The following is a 16,943-nucleotide window of genomic DNA, read 5'->3' as shown; positions in this document are numbered from 1 at the left end:
CAAGAGCAACAATTGTTTTTATCGGCTCATTTGTGGCCAAATCGCTGATCCTACAAAAATGGAAGTATCCACATGCTCCTAAATTTGAGACTTGGATCACTAGAATGAGCCAGGTTCAGAGGCTTGAAGAAACATACGCACAAAGGGTGGGGGCAAGGAGAAAGGTAGCAGGCATTTGGAAGCATATGGGGGAAAGGGAGGTGGAACCAGGTTAAATATCTTTTATCTATTATGTCTATCAAGCAATGAATGAACAAACTAAGTAGTTTTATGGAGCAGTGAATGAGTGAACTAATTATACCTCACACCTCTTTCGATATTTTACTTTCTTTTTGTATCATAACAATGATATATATGTAAATCTAAATGTCTGTGCCTCTGTTTATCTAATAAAAAAAAGGTAACGAAGCATTGAGGTATTGAACACATCTGATAAATATTGGATATGTTAAATACCCTTCACCTTGTAATTCCGACCCCTGCATAAACAAAGGTTTAACAATAGGTCAGATTTAGCTGACCCTCTCGTAATCAACCTATAGTAGTGTTCCTTCCACTCTCTCATTCAGAAAAAACAAACATATTTCTGTTGACTACTGGACTACTTTGTGGTGCAGTTTCGGAGTGGGAAACCACCTGTAAACTGTTTATAAATATTCATAAATATACAAGTTTGTTGATGCTTACTGAATTAGGTGCGGTAGCTCCCACCAGAACCCCCACATTCCAACCAATTCTGTGAGGAAAATACACCCTATTTGCATTTTCTGTTCTAATCTCAATTTACGAAGTAAAAATTTCTCCCATCTGTGTGTTGTGGGTGATTGGAGCTACAGGGAAGCACCAACACGGGTGGTAGAAAGGGAGTCTAAAGGTCCAATTTAGGAATAAACATTTGCAAATAATGTTCTCATTAGGTTCATTTATCAGTGTACTTATTGAACATTTGTAATGCAATGCTTGCCTGAGGGAGCGACCGGCTTCAGAGCATAGAAGATGTTGCAGTCATTCACATTTTGACGTCCCAGTCTACACTTTGTGAGTGAGCCTTCATACCCCATCTCATTTGTTGGGATCCGCTCCTGTTGCCTAGCACCTGTTTCCATGAGAAAAGTAGTCTGCATGTTGCCTATGTCTTGCTCAGGGTACATTGTGATGGTCTGTTTTAAATTAACATTAATGTACAAACAAGACCAAAAAATAAGTTGTTGTGTAAAGTACCTTGTTCTATATACTTATTTAACATTTGATATTATTTATTGTTTGCAATCAACTAACACAACAAAGCTTGTGATGCAGTGCTCCAGGTCCTCGCTGTAGTTAATTACTAATTATTGTTCAGCTGACAGTAAACCTGGTCACTTTGAGGAAGTCACACCTTATATGTAGGTGGTAATTACTTCTTGTCTCTGAGTTCATAAACTGGACCTTTGTTATTTATAGGTGTAAATAAAGCCATGTTATTGAGGACATTTTTGCAGTTTGAAAAAATGTTGTAGCATGCATGCATGTACATTATATGTATACCTCAAGCATTGCCCTTAAAGCATGGTAACTGTGATATATGTATATATTTTTACATAAATTACATTTGCACAGAATGTCTTATCTGGTTTATTTTGAAAGGTTTCCTTCAAATTTGCTATATCAAGTCAATTCTGTATTTTCGTAATATTGTAAAGCAGTGTGGATTACTGTTTCTCTGATTCCTTTACCCTGCTCTGCCACATCTGCTCTCCAAATCACCCAGACCGTCCTTATCCCATTTCCCCATTCATTTCACTTTTCAAACTACTTGGCGCCTGCCCTCCCCATGTTGAAAACGTCTGTAAGTCCTCTTGTGCTTCACACTGCATCTGCCCTCCTCCCTACAGGCTCCGCCCAGATTCCCTCCTCCACTCCCCTTAGGACCTAGAAATGTCACTCCTATTTAACCAAGGTTGTTTTCTACATCAATTCCTCTCCAATTCCCTGCAGGTGGAATTCCACAGAATGCTTTAGTGCATGTGTCAAACTTTTTAACTCCTGTGCACCACAGCGAACATCTTCATATGCGCTGCCCTTCCGTGCCACTTCCATGAGTGGATCATGGAGAAGCCATGGTCTAGGTCACATGTAAGTTCCTTTATTGTGTAAGTGCAGAGGCATCAGGAGAAGTCGATGTAATTAGCTCAGCCTCTGGCCCTATCTTACTCAGACGACATGCCATCACACCATAGTATTGCATAAGAACGAGCACAGCACACAGACTGGTCAGAACATTAAAGCACAAGATACAATATACCATCACCCTCACAGAACAATGATGGTCTACACAGGTACCACACCAGACCAGAATGATGCTAACTCAGCTACAGAAACTCATGGTGCATGAAGCAGGCACAAAATATTTCAAAAATGTAAATTATGATCTCTATGGCAACTGAAATTATGTGGCACCAGAGGGCCAAATTATTTGGCCTGGTAAACTAAAGTTTGCAACAATGAAAGGAAAATTATGCAGCACCTCTTTCTATTAAAACAGCTCTGCAGAACACAGTCGTGCATTTTACAGTTACTATGCACGTTTGTAACTTGGGGATACTTTAGGATTCAAGGCAGTCCTGTCTTTTTACGTATTAATAATTTTAAAAAGTTAAAGTGGGACAGGCCTATCTTTTATGTGCATTGTTCTGTGCCCCGACTACAAAGTCTCTGCGGTTGTAAAATTACTGTCGGTAAAATTAAACGTGTAGTCTTTGAATACAAAGAAATAGTAAACATACACAGAAGTGTAAGTTTCCATTTGTGAATCAGGGCCTCAGTTGATGTCTGTGTTCTGAATAGAGGACTATGGCCCATATTTATACTTTTTTGCGCCGCATTTGCGTCAGTTTGTGACGCAAAAGTGGCGCAGAATTGCAAAATACAATTGTATTTTGTGAGTTTGCGCCGTTTTTGCGTCAAAAAGCGGCGCAAATGCGGCGCTAAAAAAGTAAATATGGGCCTATATTTTAAAAAGAAATCAGATGCACATTCTGTTGCAAGCCATGCACACCCTAAAAGGCAACAGAGCGGGTCACTCATGGAGCAATGGGCCCATTTGTTATTGAACTACAAGGGTGTGAGCAGGCTCAAGGGCTGAACTGTGCGTGGGTTTTCCATGAAATTGTGTGGTCTGCGGCACATACACTAACAAGGTAACTGTACGAGATAGCAGGTGACCGGCAGACAGCGCAGTTTCTAAACCCGGAACATGGGTTGCGCTCCTTGTTAGTGAGCTGCGCTGCCTACAGCTCATGCAATAACTTTTATAGTTGTATGCGTTATGGCCCCAGGCTTTGTCTATCTGGATGTGCAACTCTTAACTCACCCCTTGGAAGCAAGCGCATTTTTGACAAAAAGTAAAGGAAACGTGCATGTGAAAGACAACTGCTAGGTTTGAAGGAAGGATGGAAACAGAACTTGTTATGGCAGATTCCTCCAGTGAGTCATGTCACGTAACTGCGTACAAGACAAGGCGCTATGTGCCACAAATCTACAACTCCTGCTGCTAGCTTCATGTTAAACACCTGCCCTCCCACCTGCATTCTCTTGTTTTGCTGATGCCCCTCTGATTTCTCAAAATAATTAATTTTCATAAAAACTCCGCTAATGATGATCTGTCTGATGAAAGATGCACACTAGGGGTTGTCATGTAGTTTAATTGTCCTGAAAGAGCAAAATTGCTGGAAATGGAAAATTAAAAGGCGAGAAATGTGACTGGAACCAGGGTGAACATTTTAAGCCTGAAAAGACTAATGGTTGGTAATTGATCGTAAACGCTGGTAAGTGCTACAATGCACTGTTTCATGAAACTCAATTGGTTCAATGTTATCTTTGCTGTGTTCTGCCCGTTCTGTTGAGAATCAGAACTGTGGGCCCTAGTAACAGAGGTAAATGTACATGTGTAGATTTACTCCAAGTAAATTTACCCTTCCATTTCCGAGTTAACTACTTTTGGCTGTTAGCCATTTTCAAGTGTAAAGTCACACTCAAGTGAAGACTTATGTGTCCCCAACCCCTGAATCCTGAATTCACAAGTCTGAAGTTCCTACTTGTAAATGTTTCCTCATGTGCTGAGGGCTCCACTACTGTGGTGGAAACCTCCCTATTGTATAAGGAAAGGTTTAAAAGTTTATTAAATTTAAAAAAATCCTGTAAAAATATTGAAGATTTAAGTATTAAGATAAATTGACTATATTAAACTCAAACATTTTCATTCAATTTAAATAGAAACAATCCCACCTAAAGTCTAAAATGTATCTTTATTAATTATATATTAAAATGATTAAAGGTTTTTCACAGAATGAATGACATTCATTTAATGCTTAAATGTACCAACGCTATTAACTTATTTTGCAACAAACTAATAATTATGTTGTATTTATATAAATTTTTATAAGATTAACTCAAATGTATTTCTACTGTAATACATTTAAAATAAATTAATTTAAGATTAGTTCCTATCAGTGTTTATTTTTTTCTGTGGGAGGACATTGCAGTACCAGCAAATGTTTCTTAAAATTTTTTAATTTAGTTTTTGATTTTGTCCTTAATCTGGACTAAAACATGAGTTAAGTATGTAAACAGGTCACTGTCTCACAATGTCACAGAAAAGCTTAAAGGTAGTGATAACTTAAACAATATATATTTCGTAATCATATGTACTATTATCCAACTATCCCTGTGGAATAGAGGCAGATACGTAAAAATTGATATTTGTGATTCAGAAATATCTAGGCACTGCCTAAGGCCCATGATATGTTGAGCACAACAGCGCAAGGATGGTGAGTACTATTATCCCAGGAAGCTTCTCCTTAGTCCGTACTATTTCAGGGCCTCAAACGTATATTCCAATTATCGGGAGTCAAATGCCACCTCTACAACGAAATATAAGAGATGCCTCCTCTTTTCTGTGTATAAAATCATACAGCACATGGAATAGCCTGCAGATATTCATTAAGGTGCTGCGTTCCGGTATGGATCTGGCTTGATCCTCACTCACTGAGGGCCAGATGCACAAAAGGCAACATGTGATTCAGTAATTTATTACTAAATAGCATTTATCATTTGTGATTCAGTATTTGGAATAGGCATGTTTAGGGTGTCCCGTCCAAATACCGAATTGGTATGGTATGTATTACTATTTTGCAACTGAATTCCGGGTCACAAATCAGTAATACTTTACCACTAGTTTAAAACTGTTGGTAACCCATTCACAAAGAATATAAATGATTATAATTTTTTAAGAGCAAGCAGTGGCCCCACAGAACACTGCCTACTTTTAAAAAATGAAACTGCAATGTTTCATTTTTTCCCTTTTAAGCGCATCCCTTTTTCCTTTAAGGAAAACGTGCTGCATTTAAAAAAAATTGCTTTATTAAAAAGCAGTCACAGACATGGTGGTCTGCTGATCCGAACAAGCCACCATCCCTGTGATGGCTGAGATTCCTAATAGTTCTCAAATTGCGACCTTCCTCATAAATATGCATGTGGTAGGTTTATTTGTGTTCCACTAGGAATCACTAATAAAACTCAGAGACGTTTCATATGTTAAGAATACTGATATCCTATTTGCGATTTGAGAGAATCGCAATTGGGAAATCAGTATTCCTAATGTTAGTTACTGTAACCCTAGATTCTCAGCCTTCACCCTCAATCTAATTGCTAGTACTTTGCAAAGAATTTTGATGTTGTTGTTCATTACAGATAGGGGTCATCATGGCAATAAATCCAAGGGCTCCTTATTGGGCTTTAACACCATAACTATGATGGCTTTCTTCATTTATAGTGGCGGGCTGCTTTGTGTTTGACCACACAAAACATCTCCAGTCGCCGGTCAAAGAGTTGTGATTTGTATGTATTATACCACTGCGTGGAAAATCCTTCCCCTCCCAGGGACTTCTGACTGTGTAAATGGGACCTTTTTCTAATGAGAGAAAGGGGGTGAGATCTGTTCACCACGACTTCCCTGAGAGGTGATTCGAGTGTCATGCGATAGGCTGACACAAGTCACCTTTCCTTCTTGGGTTAGGTGAGGTGCTGCAAGCAAGCCGGAAGGGTTGGGCCAACAGCTGCCAACTGGTGTGGGAGTGACTCAGTCATCCACAAGCGATGGTACTGCAGCCCCGAATCTAGTAGTCTCGTTCGAACAGTGCAAGTGCTACGACATGGTGCCACCAACGATGGTTAGGCACTAGTTATATAGGTCTCCTGAGTATCTCTGTCCCACACACACTATAGCTGCCCTAAGTACCATTATACGGAGGGAGAAGTCCGTGGTCTTAGGGGAAATCCTCCTCAGCTGGACAGGGAGTACCTATCTAGGCTGTAGGTTGTTCAAGCTTGAACTTTAAAAGGATTTTCCCTGTTGGTGTTTCCATCTCTGATACCTACTGTTTAACATTGCACAACCAGTAAATATCCAAGAAAACTTTAGACAACCAGTCACACAGTTTCTTTTAGCTAATGGATCAACAAATGAGGGCAGGGAGGTTACATTTGTCGTAGAAGCTCACAAAGCATACAGAACATGAATATTTCATTCTTGGGTCATCTTTCCTTAAGTTAATGCAGATTCAAATACATTTTACACATGCAGAATTGCAAACGTACCACAACAGTACAGAGCATACTCATACTTCGAAAAACCTCTATATTATCATAAACACCATAATTTGTTCAATGGCACCCTTCCACATGTAGTACAACCTGTTAGATTAGGTCCCTTAATTAATGATGAACCAAGATGGCCAACATTTGCACTTATACACCACATCCTAATGTACAGGCTAATGCAAATAGCTGACGTATGCACATTATACAATGAGCTAGTAGCAACATATAGACACTTAATACAATTTGTAATGCAGTCTTTGAACAGAGCCCCAGCGAGGGCTGCTCCAGCTATTAACCAAGTGGGCATTACAGGAATAAATCCACAGACAGTTCACTCAATTATGGGTAAAGCACCCACTGAGCGGCAGAAGATTCCATTATGGGTTGCACAGAAAACAAACCAGCTGGAACCAGTGTTTCCCCATAAGGGACCCCAAGATAAACATAGGATTCTCACAATATGCTTGCCATTAGGAATGGTTCCATCAATAGAGGATTGTGCCACTTAGGGCAGAGTCTTTGCTGCAATTTATACCACCACGCATGGTATCCCGACACTTGCAAACTTACCGAAAGTTCTCAAACAAATTCAAAATGAACACAGGGCAGCCCTTTGGAGACGAAACTGATGCACAACTTTGATACAGTGTCCTCAATAATATTAAGTAATATTAAAGGGTCACCAGCAGCCCCAGGAGGTTTCTCAGCGGGATCAGGAGCATGAGCTGCCAAAGAGTATTTCAGAATCCTATACCAGTATAGGCCAGGATAGTCTGGGAGTGAGATCAACTAAACCTCAAATACAGAGTACTTCCAGTAAGGAAAGTACTAAGCAAGCACAATGGGGTTCTAAAAAGCTCTGGGATAAACAAAAACAAAATAAAGAAGTCAAAGAGGAGAATCTCCACTACTGTAGGCCTCAGAAAAAAGAAATAATCTCATAAATAGAGACACTATAAAAACTCCTGATAAATACCAATATACTGACAATCACCCATCTCGTTCCTTTCAGGACTCACTGGATAAACAGAGTGACAGCGTGGGACGGTCAGAACACCAAAGCAACTATGTGAATCCGAAAAAGGACTCACAACGTTTCTCAGAAACTTATGTTAAAAAGGAGCAAAACACTCCTCAACAAATTTAACCAATTTAAAAAGAAGAAAGTGGCAGAGATATCAATTAAGGATGCCACTCACATTGAGAACATTGTTGAAGAACAGGACGTGGGCAGTGACTGCTAGATAACACGGCAGAGGTCACAAAATGTCACCAGAATCTTATAGATCTTCTGGATGTGACAGCAAATCATGACTTTCTTGTAGCCGAGACTGCAGACAGGCACGTCTCCCCACCCAACTGGGTTTACAAATTAAACATTCAAATTGAGGGAGACATAGAGTGCAATATTAAAGCAATCTGGAGAAGAGTAACAGTAAATTATGACATACTTTTGGCAGAAAAAGATAGATCGCCTGGATTCAGATGTCATCTTGCCTTCTTTCTCGCCTTCTTTCTTGGTCCTAGTTCCAGACGTTGTGAAGGAAGCCTACACTCCCATTTGGGCTTTGGCACAGGCTCCTGCACTGTACTGCAACCAGGTAGGGTGGAATAGAGATTCCCCCTACCATGTAATTCCAATTAGATCGACATCACTGATCCAGCCTCAGTATCCCTTTAAACATGAGGCTAATGCAACTGTTAGATAAATTCTCACACAACTGGAGTACCTGTGTCTCTGCAATGAATAACCTGTTATTCCCAGTAGCAAAAACAGACCATTCATATAGAGTAGTCTTAGATTACAGAGGTTACACAGTCACACATGCACATTTGCAATAAAACATGCACACAGCACAGCACTAATAAGCAATACAGTGCAGACAAAATCCAAAACAACCTTGGATATTTCCAATGTTTTTTTCTGTCAAAATCTAGCGCCTGAAAGTCGAGACCTTAGCGCCTTCAGTGCAGTTGGCTCTCAGAGGCACTTTTGCGGATTGCCTCAATGTTATTAGAACAGCTGTGGCTTGGTTTCTGCCTGAGTAACATCAATATTAATTGATATTGACCCTGAGGCATTTACCTGTGTGGATGACATCTATCTCACAGATGACAGCCTCAATATACATTTAGGTCTATTGTTTTAGGAGTCGCCGCCCACGGCTACAAATGTAATTTTAAGAAAACTAAAATTGCTTTTTTTCAGTGACCTCTTTCTACGATACGAATTATCAGATGAAGTCAAAAGCCTGGCCCTGCACTTTCTAGAAAAATGCGCTCAATTACAACCTCCAAAGACCATCAAGAAACTGCAGTCATTGCTGTGTTTCTTCAATTTTGGCAGAACATACATTCCAGATTATACCCAATGCATTAAACCTCTTTATGATTTAATCAGTTGACTTTTCAAGTAAACATTGGACATCAGACCACACACACATTCTCAGAGAACAAGACATGCTAGAAGCACAACACTTACACACATGTGCTAAAACAAATTTGGTCATCAGAATGATTGCTGGTGCCATCAGGTTTACCTTTGTCACATTTAATGAGGGTGACACGGTACCCATAACATACAAATCACATTTGTATTCCAATAGGGACCAAAGTTTTGCACCTACAATAAAAATACTAATTGCTGTTCAGATGACTGTCATCAAGGATAGTCCCCTTGCCCAAAGGAAACACATTATTGTTGTTACCCCGGTGCCAGCCCTTGAGGCGGTCACCAAAGGTAGCGTTCCCAATGCTAAAGCATTACATCCATGATGGATTCAATGGGCAACCTCCCTGGCTGCCACTGATGTTGATTATGTTTTTGACCCAAAACTACAGACTCAAGAATTCCTCAAATATGAACTTGGATACCCTGCACCCACTAACATTCTATTTCTTGACCAATACTGAGTCATCATTTATACTGATGGGTCAGCACAGCCAGCTTTAGGTACTAAACACCAATACTCTGCCACTTGCGCAGCTGTTAGTGGGGTAATGGGGGATGGTACATTCCACCCTCAAAATACCTACACGCAGAACCTAGGGGACAGTACAGGTCAACTTTAAGAGCTTAAAGCTCTGGTTTTGGCAATGGAACATACGGATCCTGAACATCCAACACAGTTTTTTTGTGATTCGTATTACTGTGTCCAGACCTACAATAACTCCTTACATCTTTGGCACCCAAATGGATTCAGGGATCCCAAAGGGAACACAATCAAACACAAAAACTTGTGGGGGAGGGTAACTGATCTTAAGGACAGGATACCGAAAGCTCATGTCGTACATACATTGGGCCATCAACATGTAAGAGTATATGTTGCAGGAAATACTTTGGCTGATGAAGCTGCCAAATCTATAGTAGTTACTTCTTCTGTTGCTGCACTTACTCATTCTCATATGAGATTGCATGATGAGACGCAGGTTGCTGTGAAAGCTTTGGGTGACGGCAAGCCTTTACCAAAAGCATACCCAGCAAAAATTCCTACTATCTCAGTGCCCAAAAGATTGCATTTGCAATAATTCCAAGGATGGGAGATCGAGTGATTCCCAACCAAGCCCAGAAATTAGATCTCATTAAAGCAGCGCAGGAGGTTGCTGCTTCTGCTCATGCTGGTATGGTGGCCAATATATCCCTGCTACAAAAATGGTATTGGTGACCAGGTCTATACAAGCAGAGCAAACAATATGCCCTTTGCTGTGACATTTATCAACAAATTAAAGGGTCTACCATTAAACGCACACCCCAGACACCCTTCCTAATGTCCAACAAACCACTACAATCTGTGTACCTGGATCCTTGCGGTCCATTGCAGCCTGATGGTGCATACAAATGTATTTTAGTCACTGTTGACTCATGTTCTAGATTCCTGTGAGTATGGCCACAATGGTTGGCTGACGCTCAAACTGTTATTAAAGATTTGCAAGTCTCTTTCATGACATGCGGTTGCAGCATTGTACTCGGACCAGGGCCCTGCTTTTGCCTCCAGGATATTCAGGGATATCATGGAAACAATGAGTGTTCAATTCCATTACTCTTCACCCTACCATCCTGAGGGGAACACGGTTGTGGAGAGGAAGAACAAAGATTTAAAGCAATCCTTAACAGCAAGGGTGTTAGGTTCTGGCTTCATCACCTACATGGGGTCCAGAGAGCATTGAATAATTTGTCCAGAGGGTCCTTCGGAGGACGATTCCCTTATGAGGTCCTATTTGGGATACCTGTGTATGTCTCAGATCTTGATGGCCCTGGCGTGGTAACAGCAGAAACACCACTTGACATAAATGAGCCCTGTTTTACAGGTTATACAGCAATTCTGTGATGAAAATCCATCTACCTATGCCGTCACCTTGAGAATGAGGGATTTGCCAACAACATCAACATGCTGGATTCCTAAAGCTGGGGATCTAGTTTGAGAAAAGATTACTGTCAAAAAGTGGCCCATCCTATAGAGCACAGGTTCTAGTCCTGGGAATACACGTTGCCAGAGCTGTCTTTATACCACCGCTTCCTGGTTCCAAAGAAGCTTTGTTTCAATTGACAATGTCAAATTGTACCATGTGGCTGATCCTGCACAGTAGACCACAAGGATTCCCTAGTAGTTTCCCTTACCCTCTCACTACCCCATGGGAAATACCTCTTCAAGCACTCAACAATGCTCTGCAAGTACCAGTGCTACAATAGTCTCCCCGAGTTTGGGGAGGGTGAAGAATGAGCTTCTGTTAATTCCTGTCACCACTTCATCGACAAGAAATGTCCAAACTGTTGATCTATACTATTCTAAGTCAACACAAACGAATGACATTGTTTATTATGACCCACCAGCTTTAGTCCATTTACCAGTTCTGCACCAGCTACTGTTTTTACGCAGACTGCTTCTGGTCATTTCGTGGACATTGACGACTTTTCATCAAACTCTTCTGCAAGTGCACCAATATCAAAGACACGTAAGCTGTATAACTGGCTTAAAAATTTAAGTCCACAGTACTATCCATGGATACTATCGACATTCCTTGCCTTTCTGCTCTTGATTGATTTCATCATTGCTTTCTTTCTATTGATAAATGGTCATTATCTTCCTGACACTCTGCTGGTGAACTGGTGGATGAGGTTTTGACACCTTACCTTTCTTCCCATAGAGTCCGAAGAGAGTTGTGCCTAGTGAACATTTCAGCTGTTCCGATCCCAGATGGGATTGTTTGGGATAAAGTTCAATTCAATATATTTGGCCCGGCTGAGGTCATTCAAATTCCATATGTGTTTAAAGTTTCTATGAGTGATGTAATTACACCTGATGTTGTTTCTGATGATTGGGACGTGAACATGGTTGATTCTATGCTTCTGAGTTTTAATATTACACTGTATTTGAAAGTAAAGATGTTTACATGAACCCTGTGAATTATGGGGAAATGTTCTGTTATCACCATTAGACATTACTTTCTGCACCAAGCTACTGCCCCCAGATCAGTTTTTAGTTACAGACAATGGGAGCATTGTTCGACTCCACCAATGGGGAGGTTCAAACCATATGTAGAAAAGTTTGCATATTTTATTGGACACAATGCTAAAAATGCAGAATGTTACTATTTTAAATTACCTTCCTCGAAAGTGAGAAAGATATTGCTAGCCAATACAAAACTGATTTATTCAGATTCTTTTGTTTCCCAGCTTGCTGTTGAAGGCTATGTGTTTTGGAAAAAAAAGATTGATGTAAAGAGTGTATGGGGAACAAAAGATTGGCAAACACAGGGCAGGGTTACTTTATTTAGGGCATGCCTTATTCCTGTGCAAATCATATTTTTAAATGACACAGTCCAGCAAATGACTTGCCTGAGAGAACATCCTACAGCTTATTGCGAGGCACTAAGTCAAACGTGGATTTCAAGTCAACAAAGGCAACATACCGGTTCCCCTTACCAATAACTACCGTCTTCCAGTATAAGAGCAGAAATCTTAAGGCTTGGTCAATAGTGAAAGTTTTCTTACGAAAGCCTGCTTGCCATGGGCTAAATATATCCCCATCAGCCATCCAGTCCTGAACCTTCCCCAGAAGACAGTGGCAGAAAAGTTTCTTCACACAGTCCAGTAGGCTAATTGGCCTGTAGTTGCAATGAAGGGCTCTATCGCCCTTTTAAAAAAAGGGACTACAATAGCACACTTCCATGACTCAGGAATTGGTGCCCCCACCACTACTGCATTGGATATGATAGTAATATATCTAATATTACCAAACTTCAATATTAGTTAAAAACAAATCCGCTGGAATGCCACATGGACCAGACACCCTGCTGCGCTTTAAAGTACCTAGTCAGTGGACTACGTATGAGAAGGTAAACAATTGCAGCGGTGAAGGGTTAAAAGTTTGGTCAACAGTGGTACGAGACACCTTATCAGATTCACATAACATACTGAGATGATCAGCAGAATACATTCGGCTAAAGTGGTCTACCCACTTTGCTGCAGCAATGTGCGTCGTGACATTCAATACACTATTATCAGGGCCACACGCAGCCAGAGACCAGAATTTAATACAGTTCTTTTCACGCGAGGCATCATTGAGTGCAGACCACCCCTTATCGTCTTGCTCTTGTTTGGCTTTACAGATAGCAGTCCTATAAGACTTCCTAGCTGTAAGGATAACAGCTGCATCCTTGGATTTAACGGCCTGGATTAAAAGTTGATTTAAAGCTCGACATTCCTTGTAAAACCAGTGATGTTTACCCTTGGGCCTCCTACCTCTTGAGTAAATGCCTGCTTTAAAATAGGCGGCAATACTCTCAAAACATATTGCATGAGATGTAATTATTTGCTCGCCAGTAATGGCAAGACCTGATTCTAAATGCACCAATGAAGTCCTCAAAGCAACATTTGCAGAACTTAAAATATCTGGCCATGCTGATATCTTGTTCCATTTTAAATGCCTTTTGTCATTAGTCCTACTGATATCCAATGATGGTATAGCGGGGATATTGATCATAGACATTTGGTTAAACATTCGGACCGGGAGCAGATTGTGATCTCTCTTGGTTCTCTCAATAACAATCATATCGGTGACTAAAGGCCATTATCTTATGTCAACTAAACAATAGTCGATTCTGCTTGTGTGGTTAACCTTGCTGTAGGTATGCCAACTCTTTGTGTCAGATTTTGTCATACCATTGAGTGCTCTAAGCCCAAATTCGATAGTCAAGGTTTTCAGCTGGACGGTAACTTGCAACCACCTTTTAATGGGTGGAATGTCCAAAGAAGGGACAGACCATGCCAGATCCTCCTCTCGAGTAAACCCAAAATCATCCAAGTCCAGAGGTTCAAACATGACATTGAAGTCACCTTCCACAATGATTTTAAGGTGCTGGAGACATTGCCTTAGGAAAGTCTCCAAAACACGGAGAGTATCAGAAGCCAACCCCCCCAACCCCTCTTGCATAGATATTAATAATAATCACGCCAACGTTTGCCCCAAATAGTAACCGGATGCCTAATATGTCAGGGGTGTCAATAGATAACTGAGATATACAGCAGTTTAATGATGTTGTGGCCCATATAAGTAATCCACCAGACGGTCTGCCCCTATTACTAGAAAGTTCTGGAATATAAAAATTTAAGTAGCCAGACCTAAAAAGTGGATAGACTGCCCAAGTTTCATGAAAAAAACCTAAACCATGATCCTCAAAGAAGTTAAGGCTGGAAGGGAGACAACAGATCTTAAGCCTGCCACATTCCAGGATGTATATCGCACCCCAATGCTATGCCCTGACAGTAGATGTAATGTTAGCACAGTTGGCTACCTGGACCTGAGTTGACTGATAAGATCTATCAGGGGAAGTAGATGTAATATTGTCACAGTTAACTAGCTGGTCCTGAGTTGACTGGTAGGATCTATCAAGAGAAGAGGAATGAGTGGTCTCAAAATCAAGAATAGGGGAAACATCAGTACCAGGGCTAATTGCGTCATATGCAGGAGGAACCCGAGATAATAGATCTGAAGGGGTTTCAGATACTACTCCAAGTAAATCGTTCTTGTTTAGGACAGATGGAATACACCACAAGTGGGGGGTAGGCCAAGCCTTGTGATGCGAAGAGAGCCTAGGGTATTTAAACTGCCTAGGGTATTTAAACTGGATGCAAGAGTGTCTAGGGCTGCTTGTCCTAGCATCTAGGGCCACCAAGTTGTCTACCATACTCTTGTCCCTAAATGTTAACTCAATCATATAATAATGTGTGTCAGGATCAGACCTTCTGACTGCCTCAGTTATATCCTCACGTATCACTGAGTAACAGCTTCTCACATGACGGATCCAATGAATCGCCTTATTTCTGACGGATTCTCCCCCATCCCTAGGAGCCACTGGGTGTAGTTTGGGCACATTAACCATTCAGACAGTGTTGGTAGATTTAGACCAATCAGCAACAGGATATACAACACAATTGGTCACATTATCCTCCACAGGTTTGGAAAGTTGGCAACTGGCTATTGATTCCATAACTGAGTCCAGATCGTTACATGTGGGGATCTGTTGAGAATTCCCCATCCTTCCGCTGGCTGGATAGTGACCAACACGGGGAACCAGGCTGATGGAGGCAGAATGGGTAACACTAGTATGATCTTTATTACTGGCTGACGGGGGCAATTTAGACAGCAGAGCCAGGACACCTGAAGGACTGAGTCTAGAATTATAGACACAATTCAAAGTGGTTGACACATTTGTTGCCATTAACTGTTTGACCATGGAGATTAAAGTATTTACCATAGATTTAACCTCGGCCACCTCACGCTTTAGACCTTGTATGTGGGAAGTGTACTGGTCCTTGGGCACCAATGGGTTAACATATGCATCTACTGTTACACCTGCCATATACTGTTACACCTGCCATTGTTCCTATATCAGGATCATCATGTGGATCTGAAATGTCATTTAAAGGGCTAAAGAGATTGCTGCAATGAAGGACATCACTATCAACGTATGATGGGTCATTTGCCAATACTGAGGGAATGTGAGTGATAGCATGTCCCACCCCCCTTGCCCTGTGGGCGATGAATACTGAGTTTCATGTTGTTTAAACATGTCTGGAATTTTCCTGTGATACACCCCCATGCTAGCTGGAGAGCACACACTTTGGGCGCCTCCAGAAGCATTATCAGGGAAAGAGGTTAATATATCCTCACATTCGATTAAGAGATTATCAATCCTTTCCATTACGCAATTATTTGCTGCATGCTTCCACCTCTATGTTTTTCTTGTGCACCGCCCCAGCCCCGCCCTTGGTTGCCTTTCTTTTACCCATCAATAGTACTATATTCAATATATGGAAGGGCCCTTGATGATTGAATAAGTCAGCAATATGACCCTGGTGAAAAACGCAATGGTGCAGTGGGACCTACAAACCTGCTTAATAATAAAAATGTTAGGGGGGTGGCCCAGCCCAGCCTCCTTCGGGCTCCGATCTCCATGGACGGCATGGCCAGGGTGCATCCCTTGCTGCCGGAGAGTGAAGGCACTTAGGAGCGCGAGTCTGTGATGGTGTGCCTTGGACTGCCTCCTGGGGCCCTGGGCTTGCTGGGATCTGTAGTCTCCCCTCTAGACTGGATTCAATGCTGTTAGCATCTGGCGCTGCAGGAGAGTGAAGGCGCATATGAGCGCAAATCAGTGCCGGTGTGCCTGGGACCACCTCCTGGGACCCTGGGCCGGCTGGATTCAATGCTGTTAGCATCCCACGCTGCATGAGAGTGAAGGAGCTTATGAGCGCAAGTCAGTGTCGGTGTCCCTGGGACACCTCCTGGGGCCCTGGGCCTGCTGGGACCTGTGGTCTCCCCTCGAGACTGGATTCAATGCTGTTAGCGCCCTGCGCTGCGTGAGAGTGAAGACGCTTATGAGTGTGAGTCAATTCCGGTGTGCTGGTATGCCTGGTACCGCCTCCGGTGGCCATGCGCCTGCGGGCACCTATAGTCTCCCCTGGAGACTGGATTCAATGCTGTTAGCGCCTGCGCTGCTGAAGAGTGAAGGCGCTTATGAGCGCAAGTCAGTGCCGGTGTGCCTGGGATTGCCTCCTGGGGCCCTGCATCTAGCAAGGTCATCAGCAGAGAAACAGTCTCTATTAAATTATTAAATACCAATTTCCCTAAACACTTTGGAGAATTGGTGAGCAGGACTGTTAACGCATCTAATACTGCAGGGATTTTACACTTTTTTAAAGCTGTTGGGTCTGGATTTGTCAGCACGTTCCAGAGAGTATTTGGAGTCATTCCTTTAGTTATTCATTCACTCTTTTCGAGTGAGTTTGGTAGATTCCCAATAAC

The sequence above is a fragment of the Pleurodeles waltl genome, chromosome 8 (assembly GCF_031143425.1).
Source record: "Pleurodeles waltl isolate 20211129_DDA chromosome 8, aPleWal1.hap1.20221129, whole genome shotgun sequence".
Lineage (NCBI taxonomy): Eukaryota > Metazoa > Chordata > Amphibia > Caudata > Salamandridae > Pleurodeles > Pleurodeles waltl.
Note: the sequence above shows the minus strand (reverse complement) of the source record.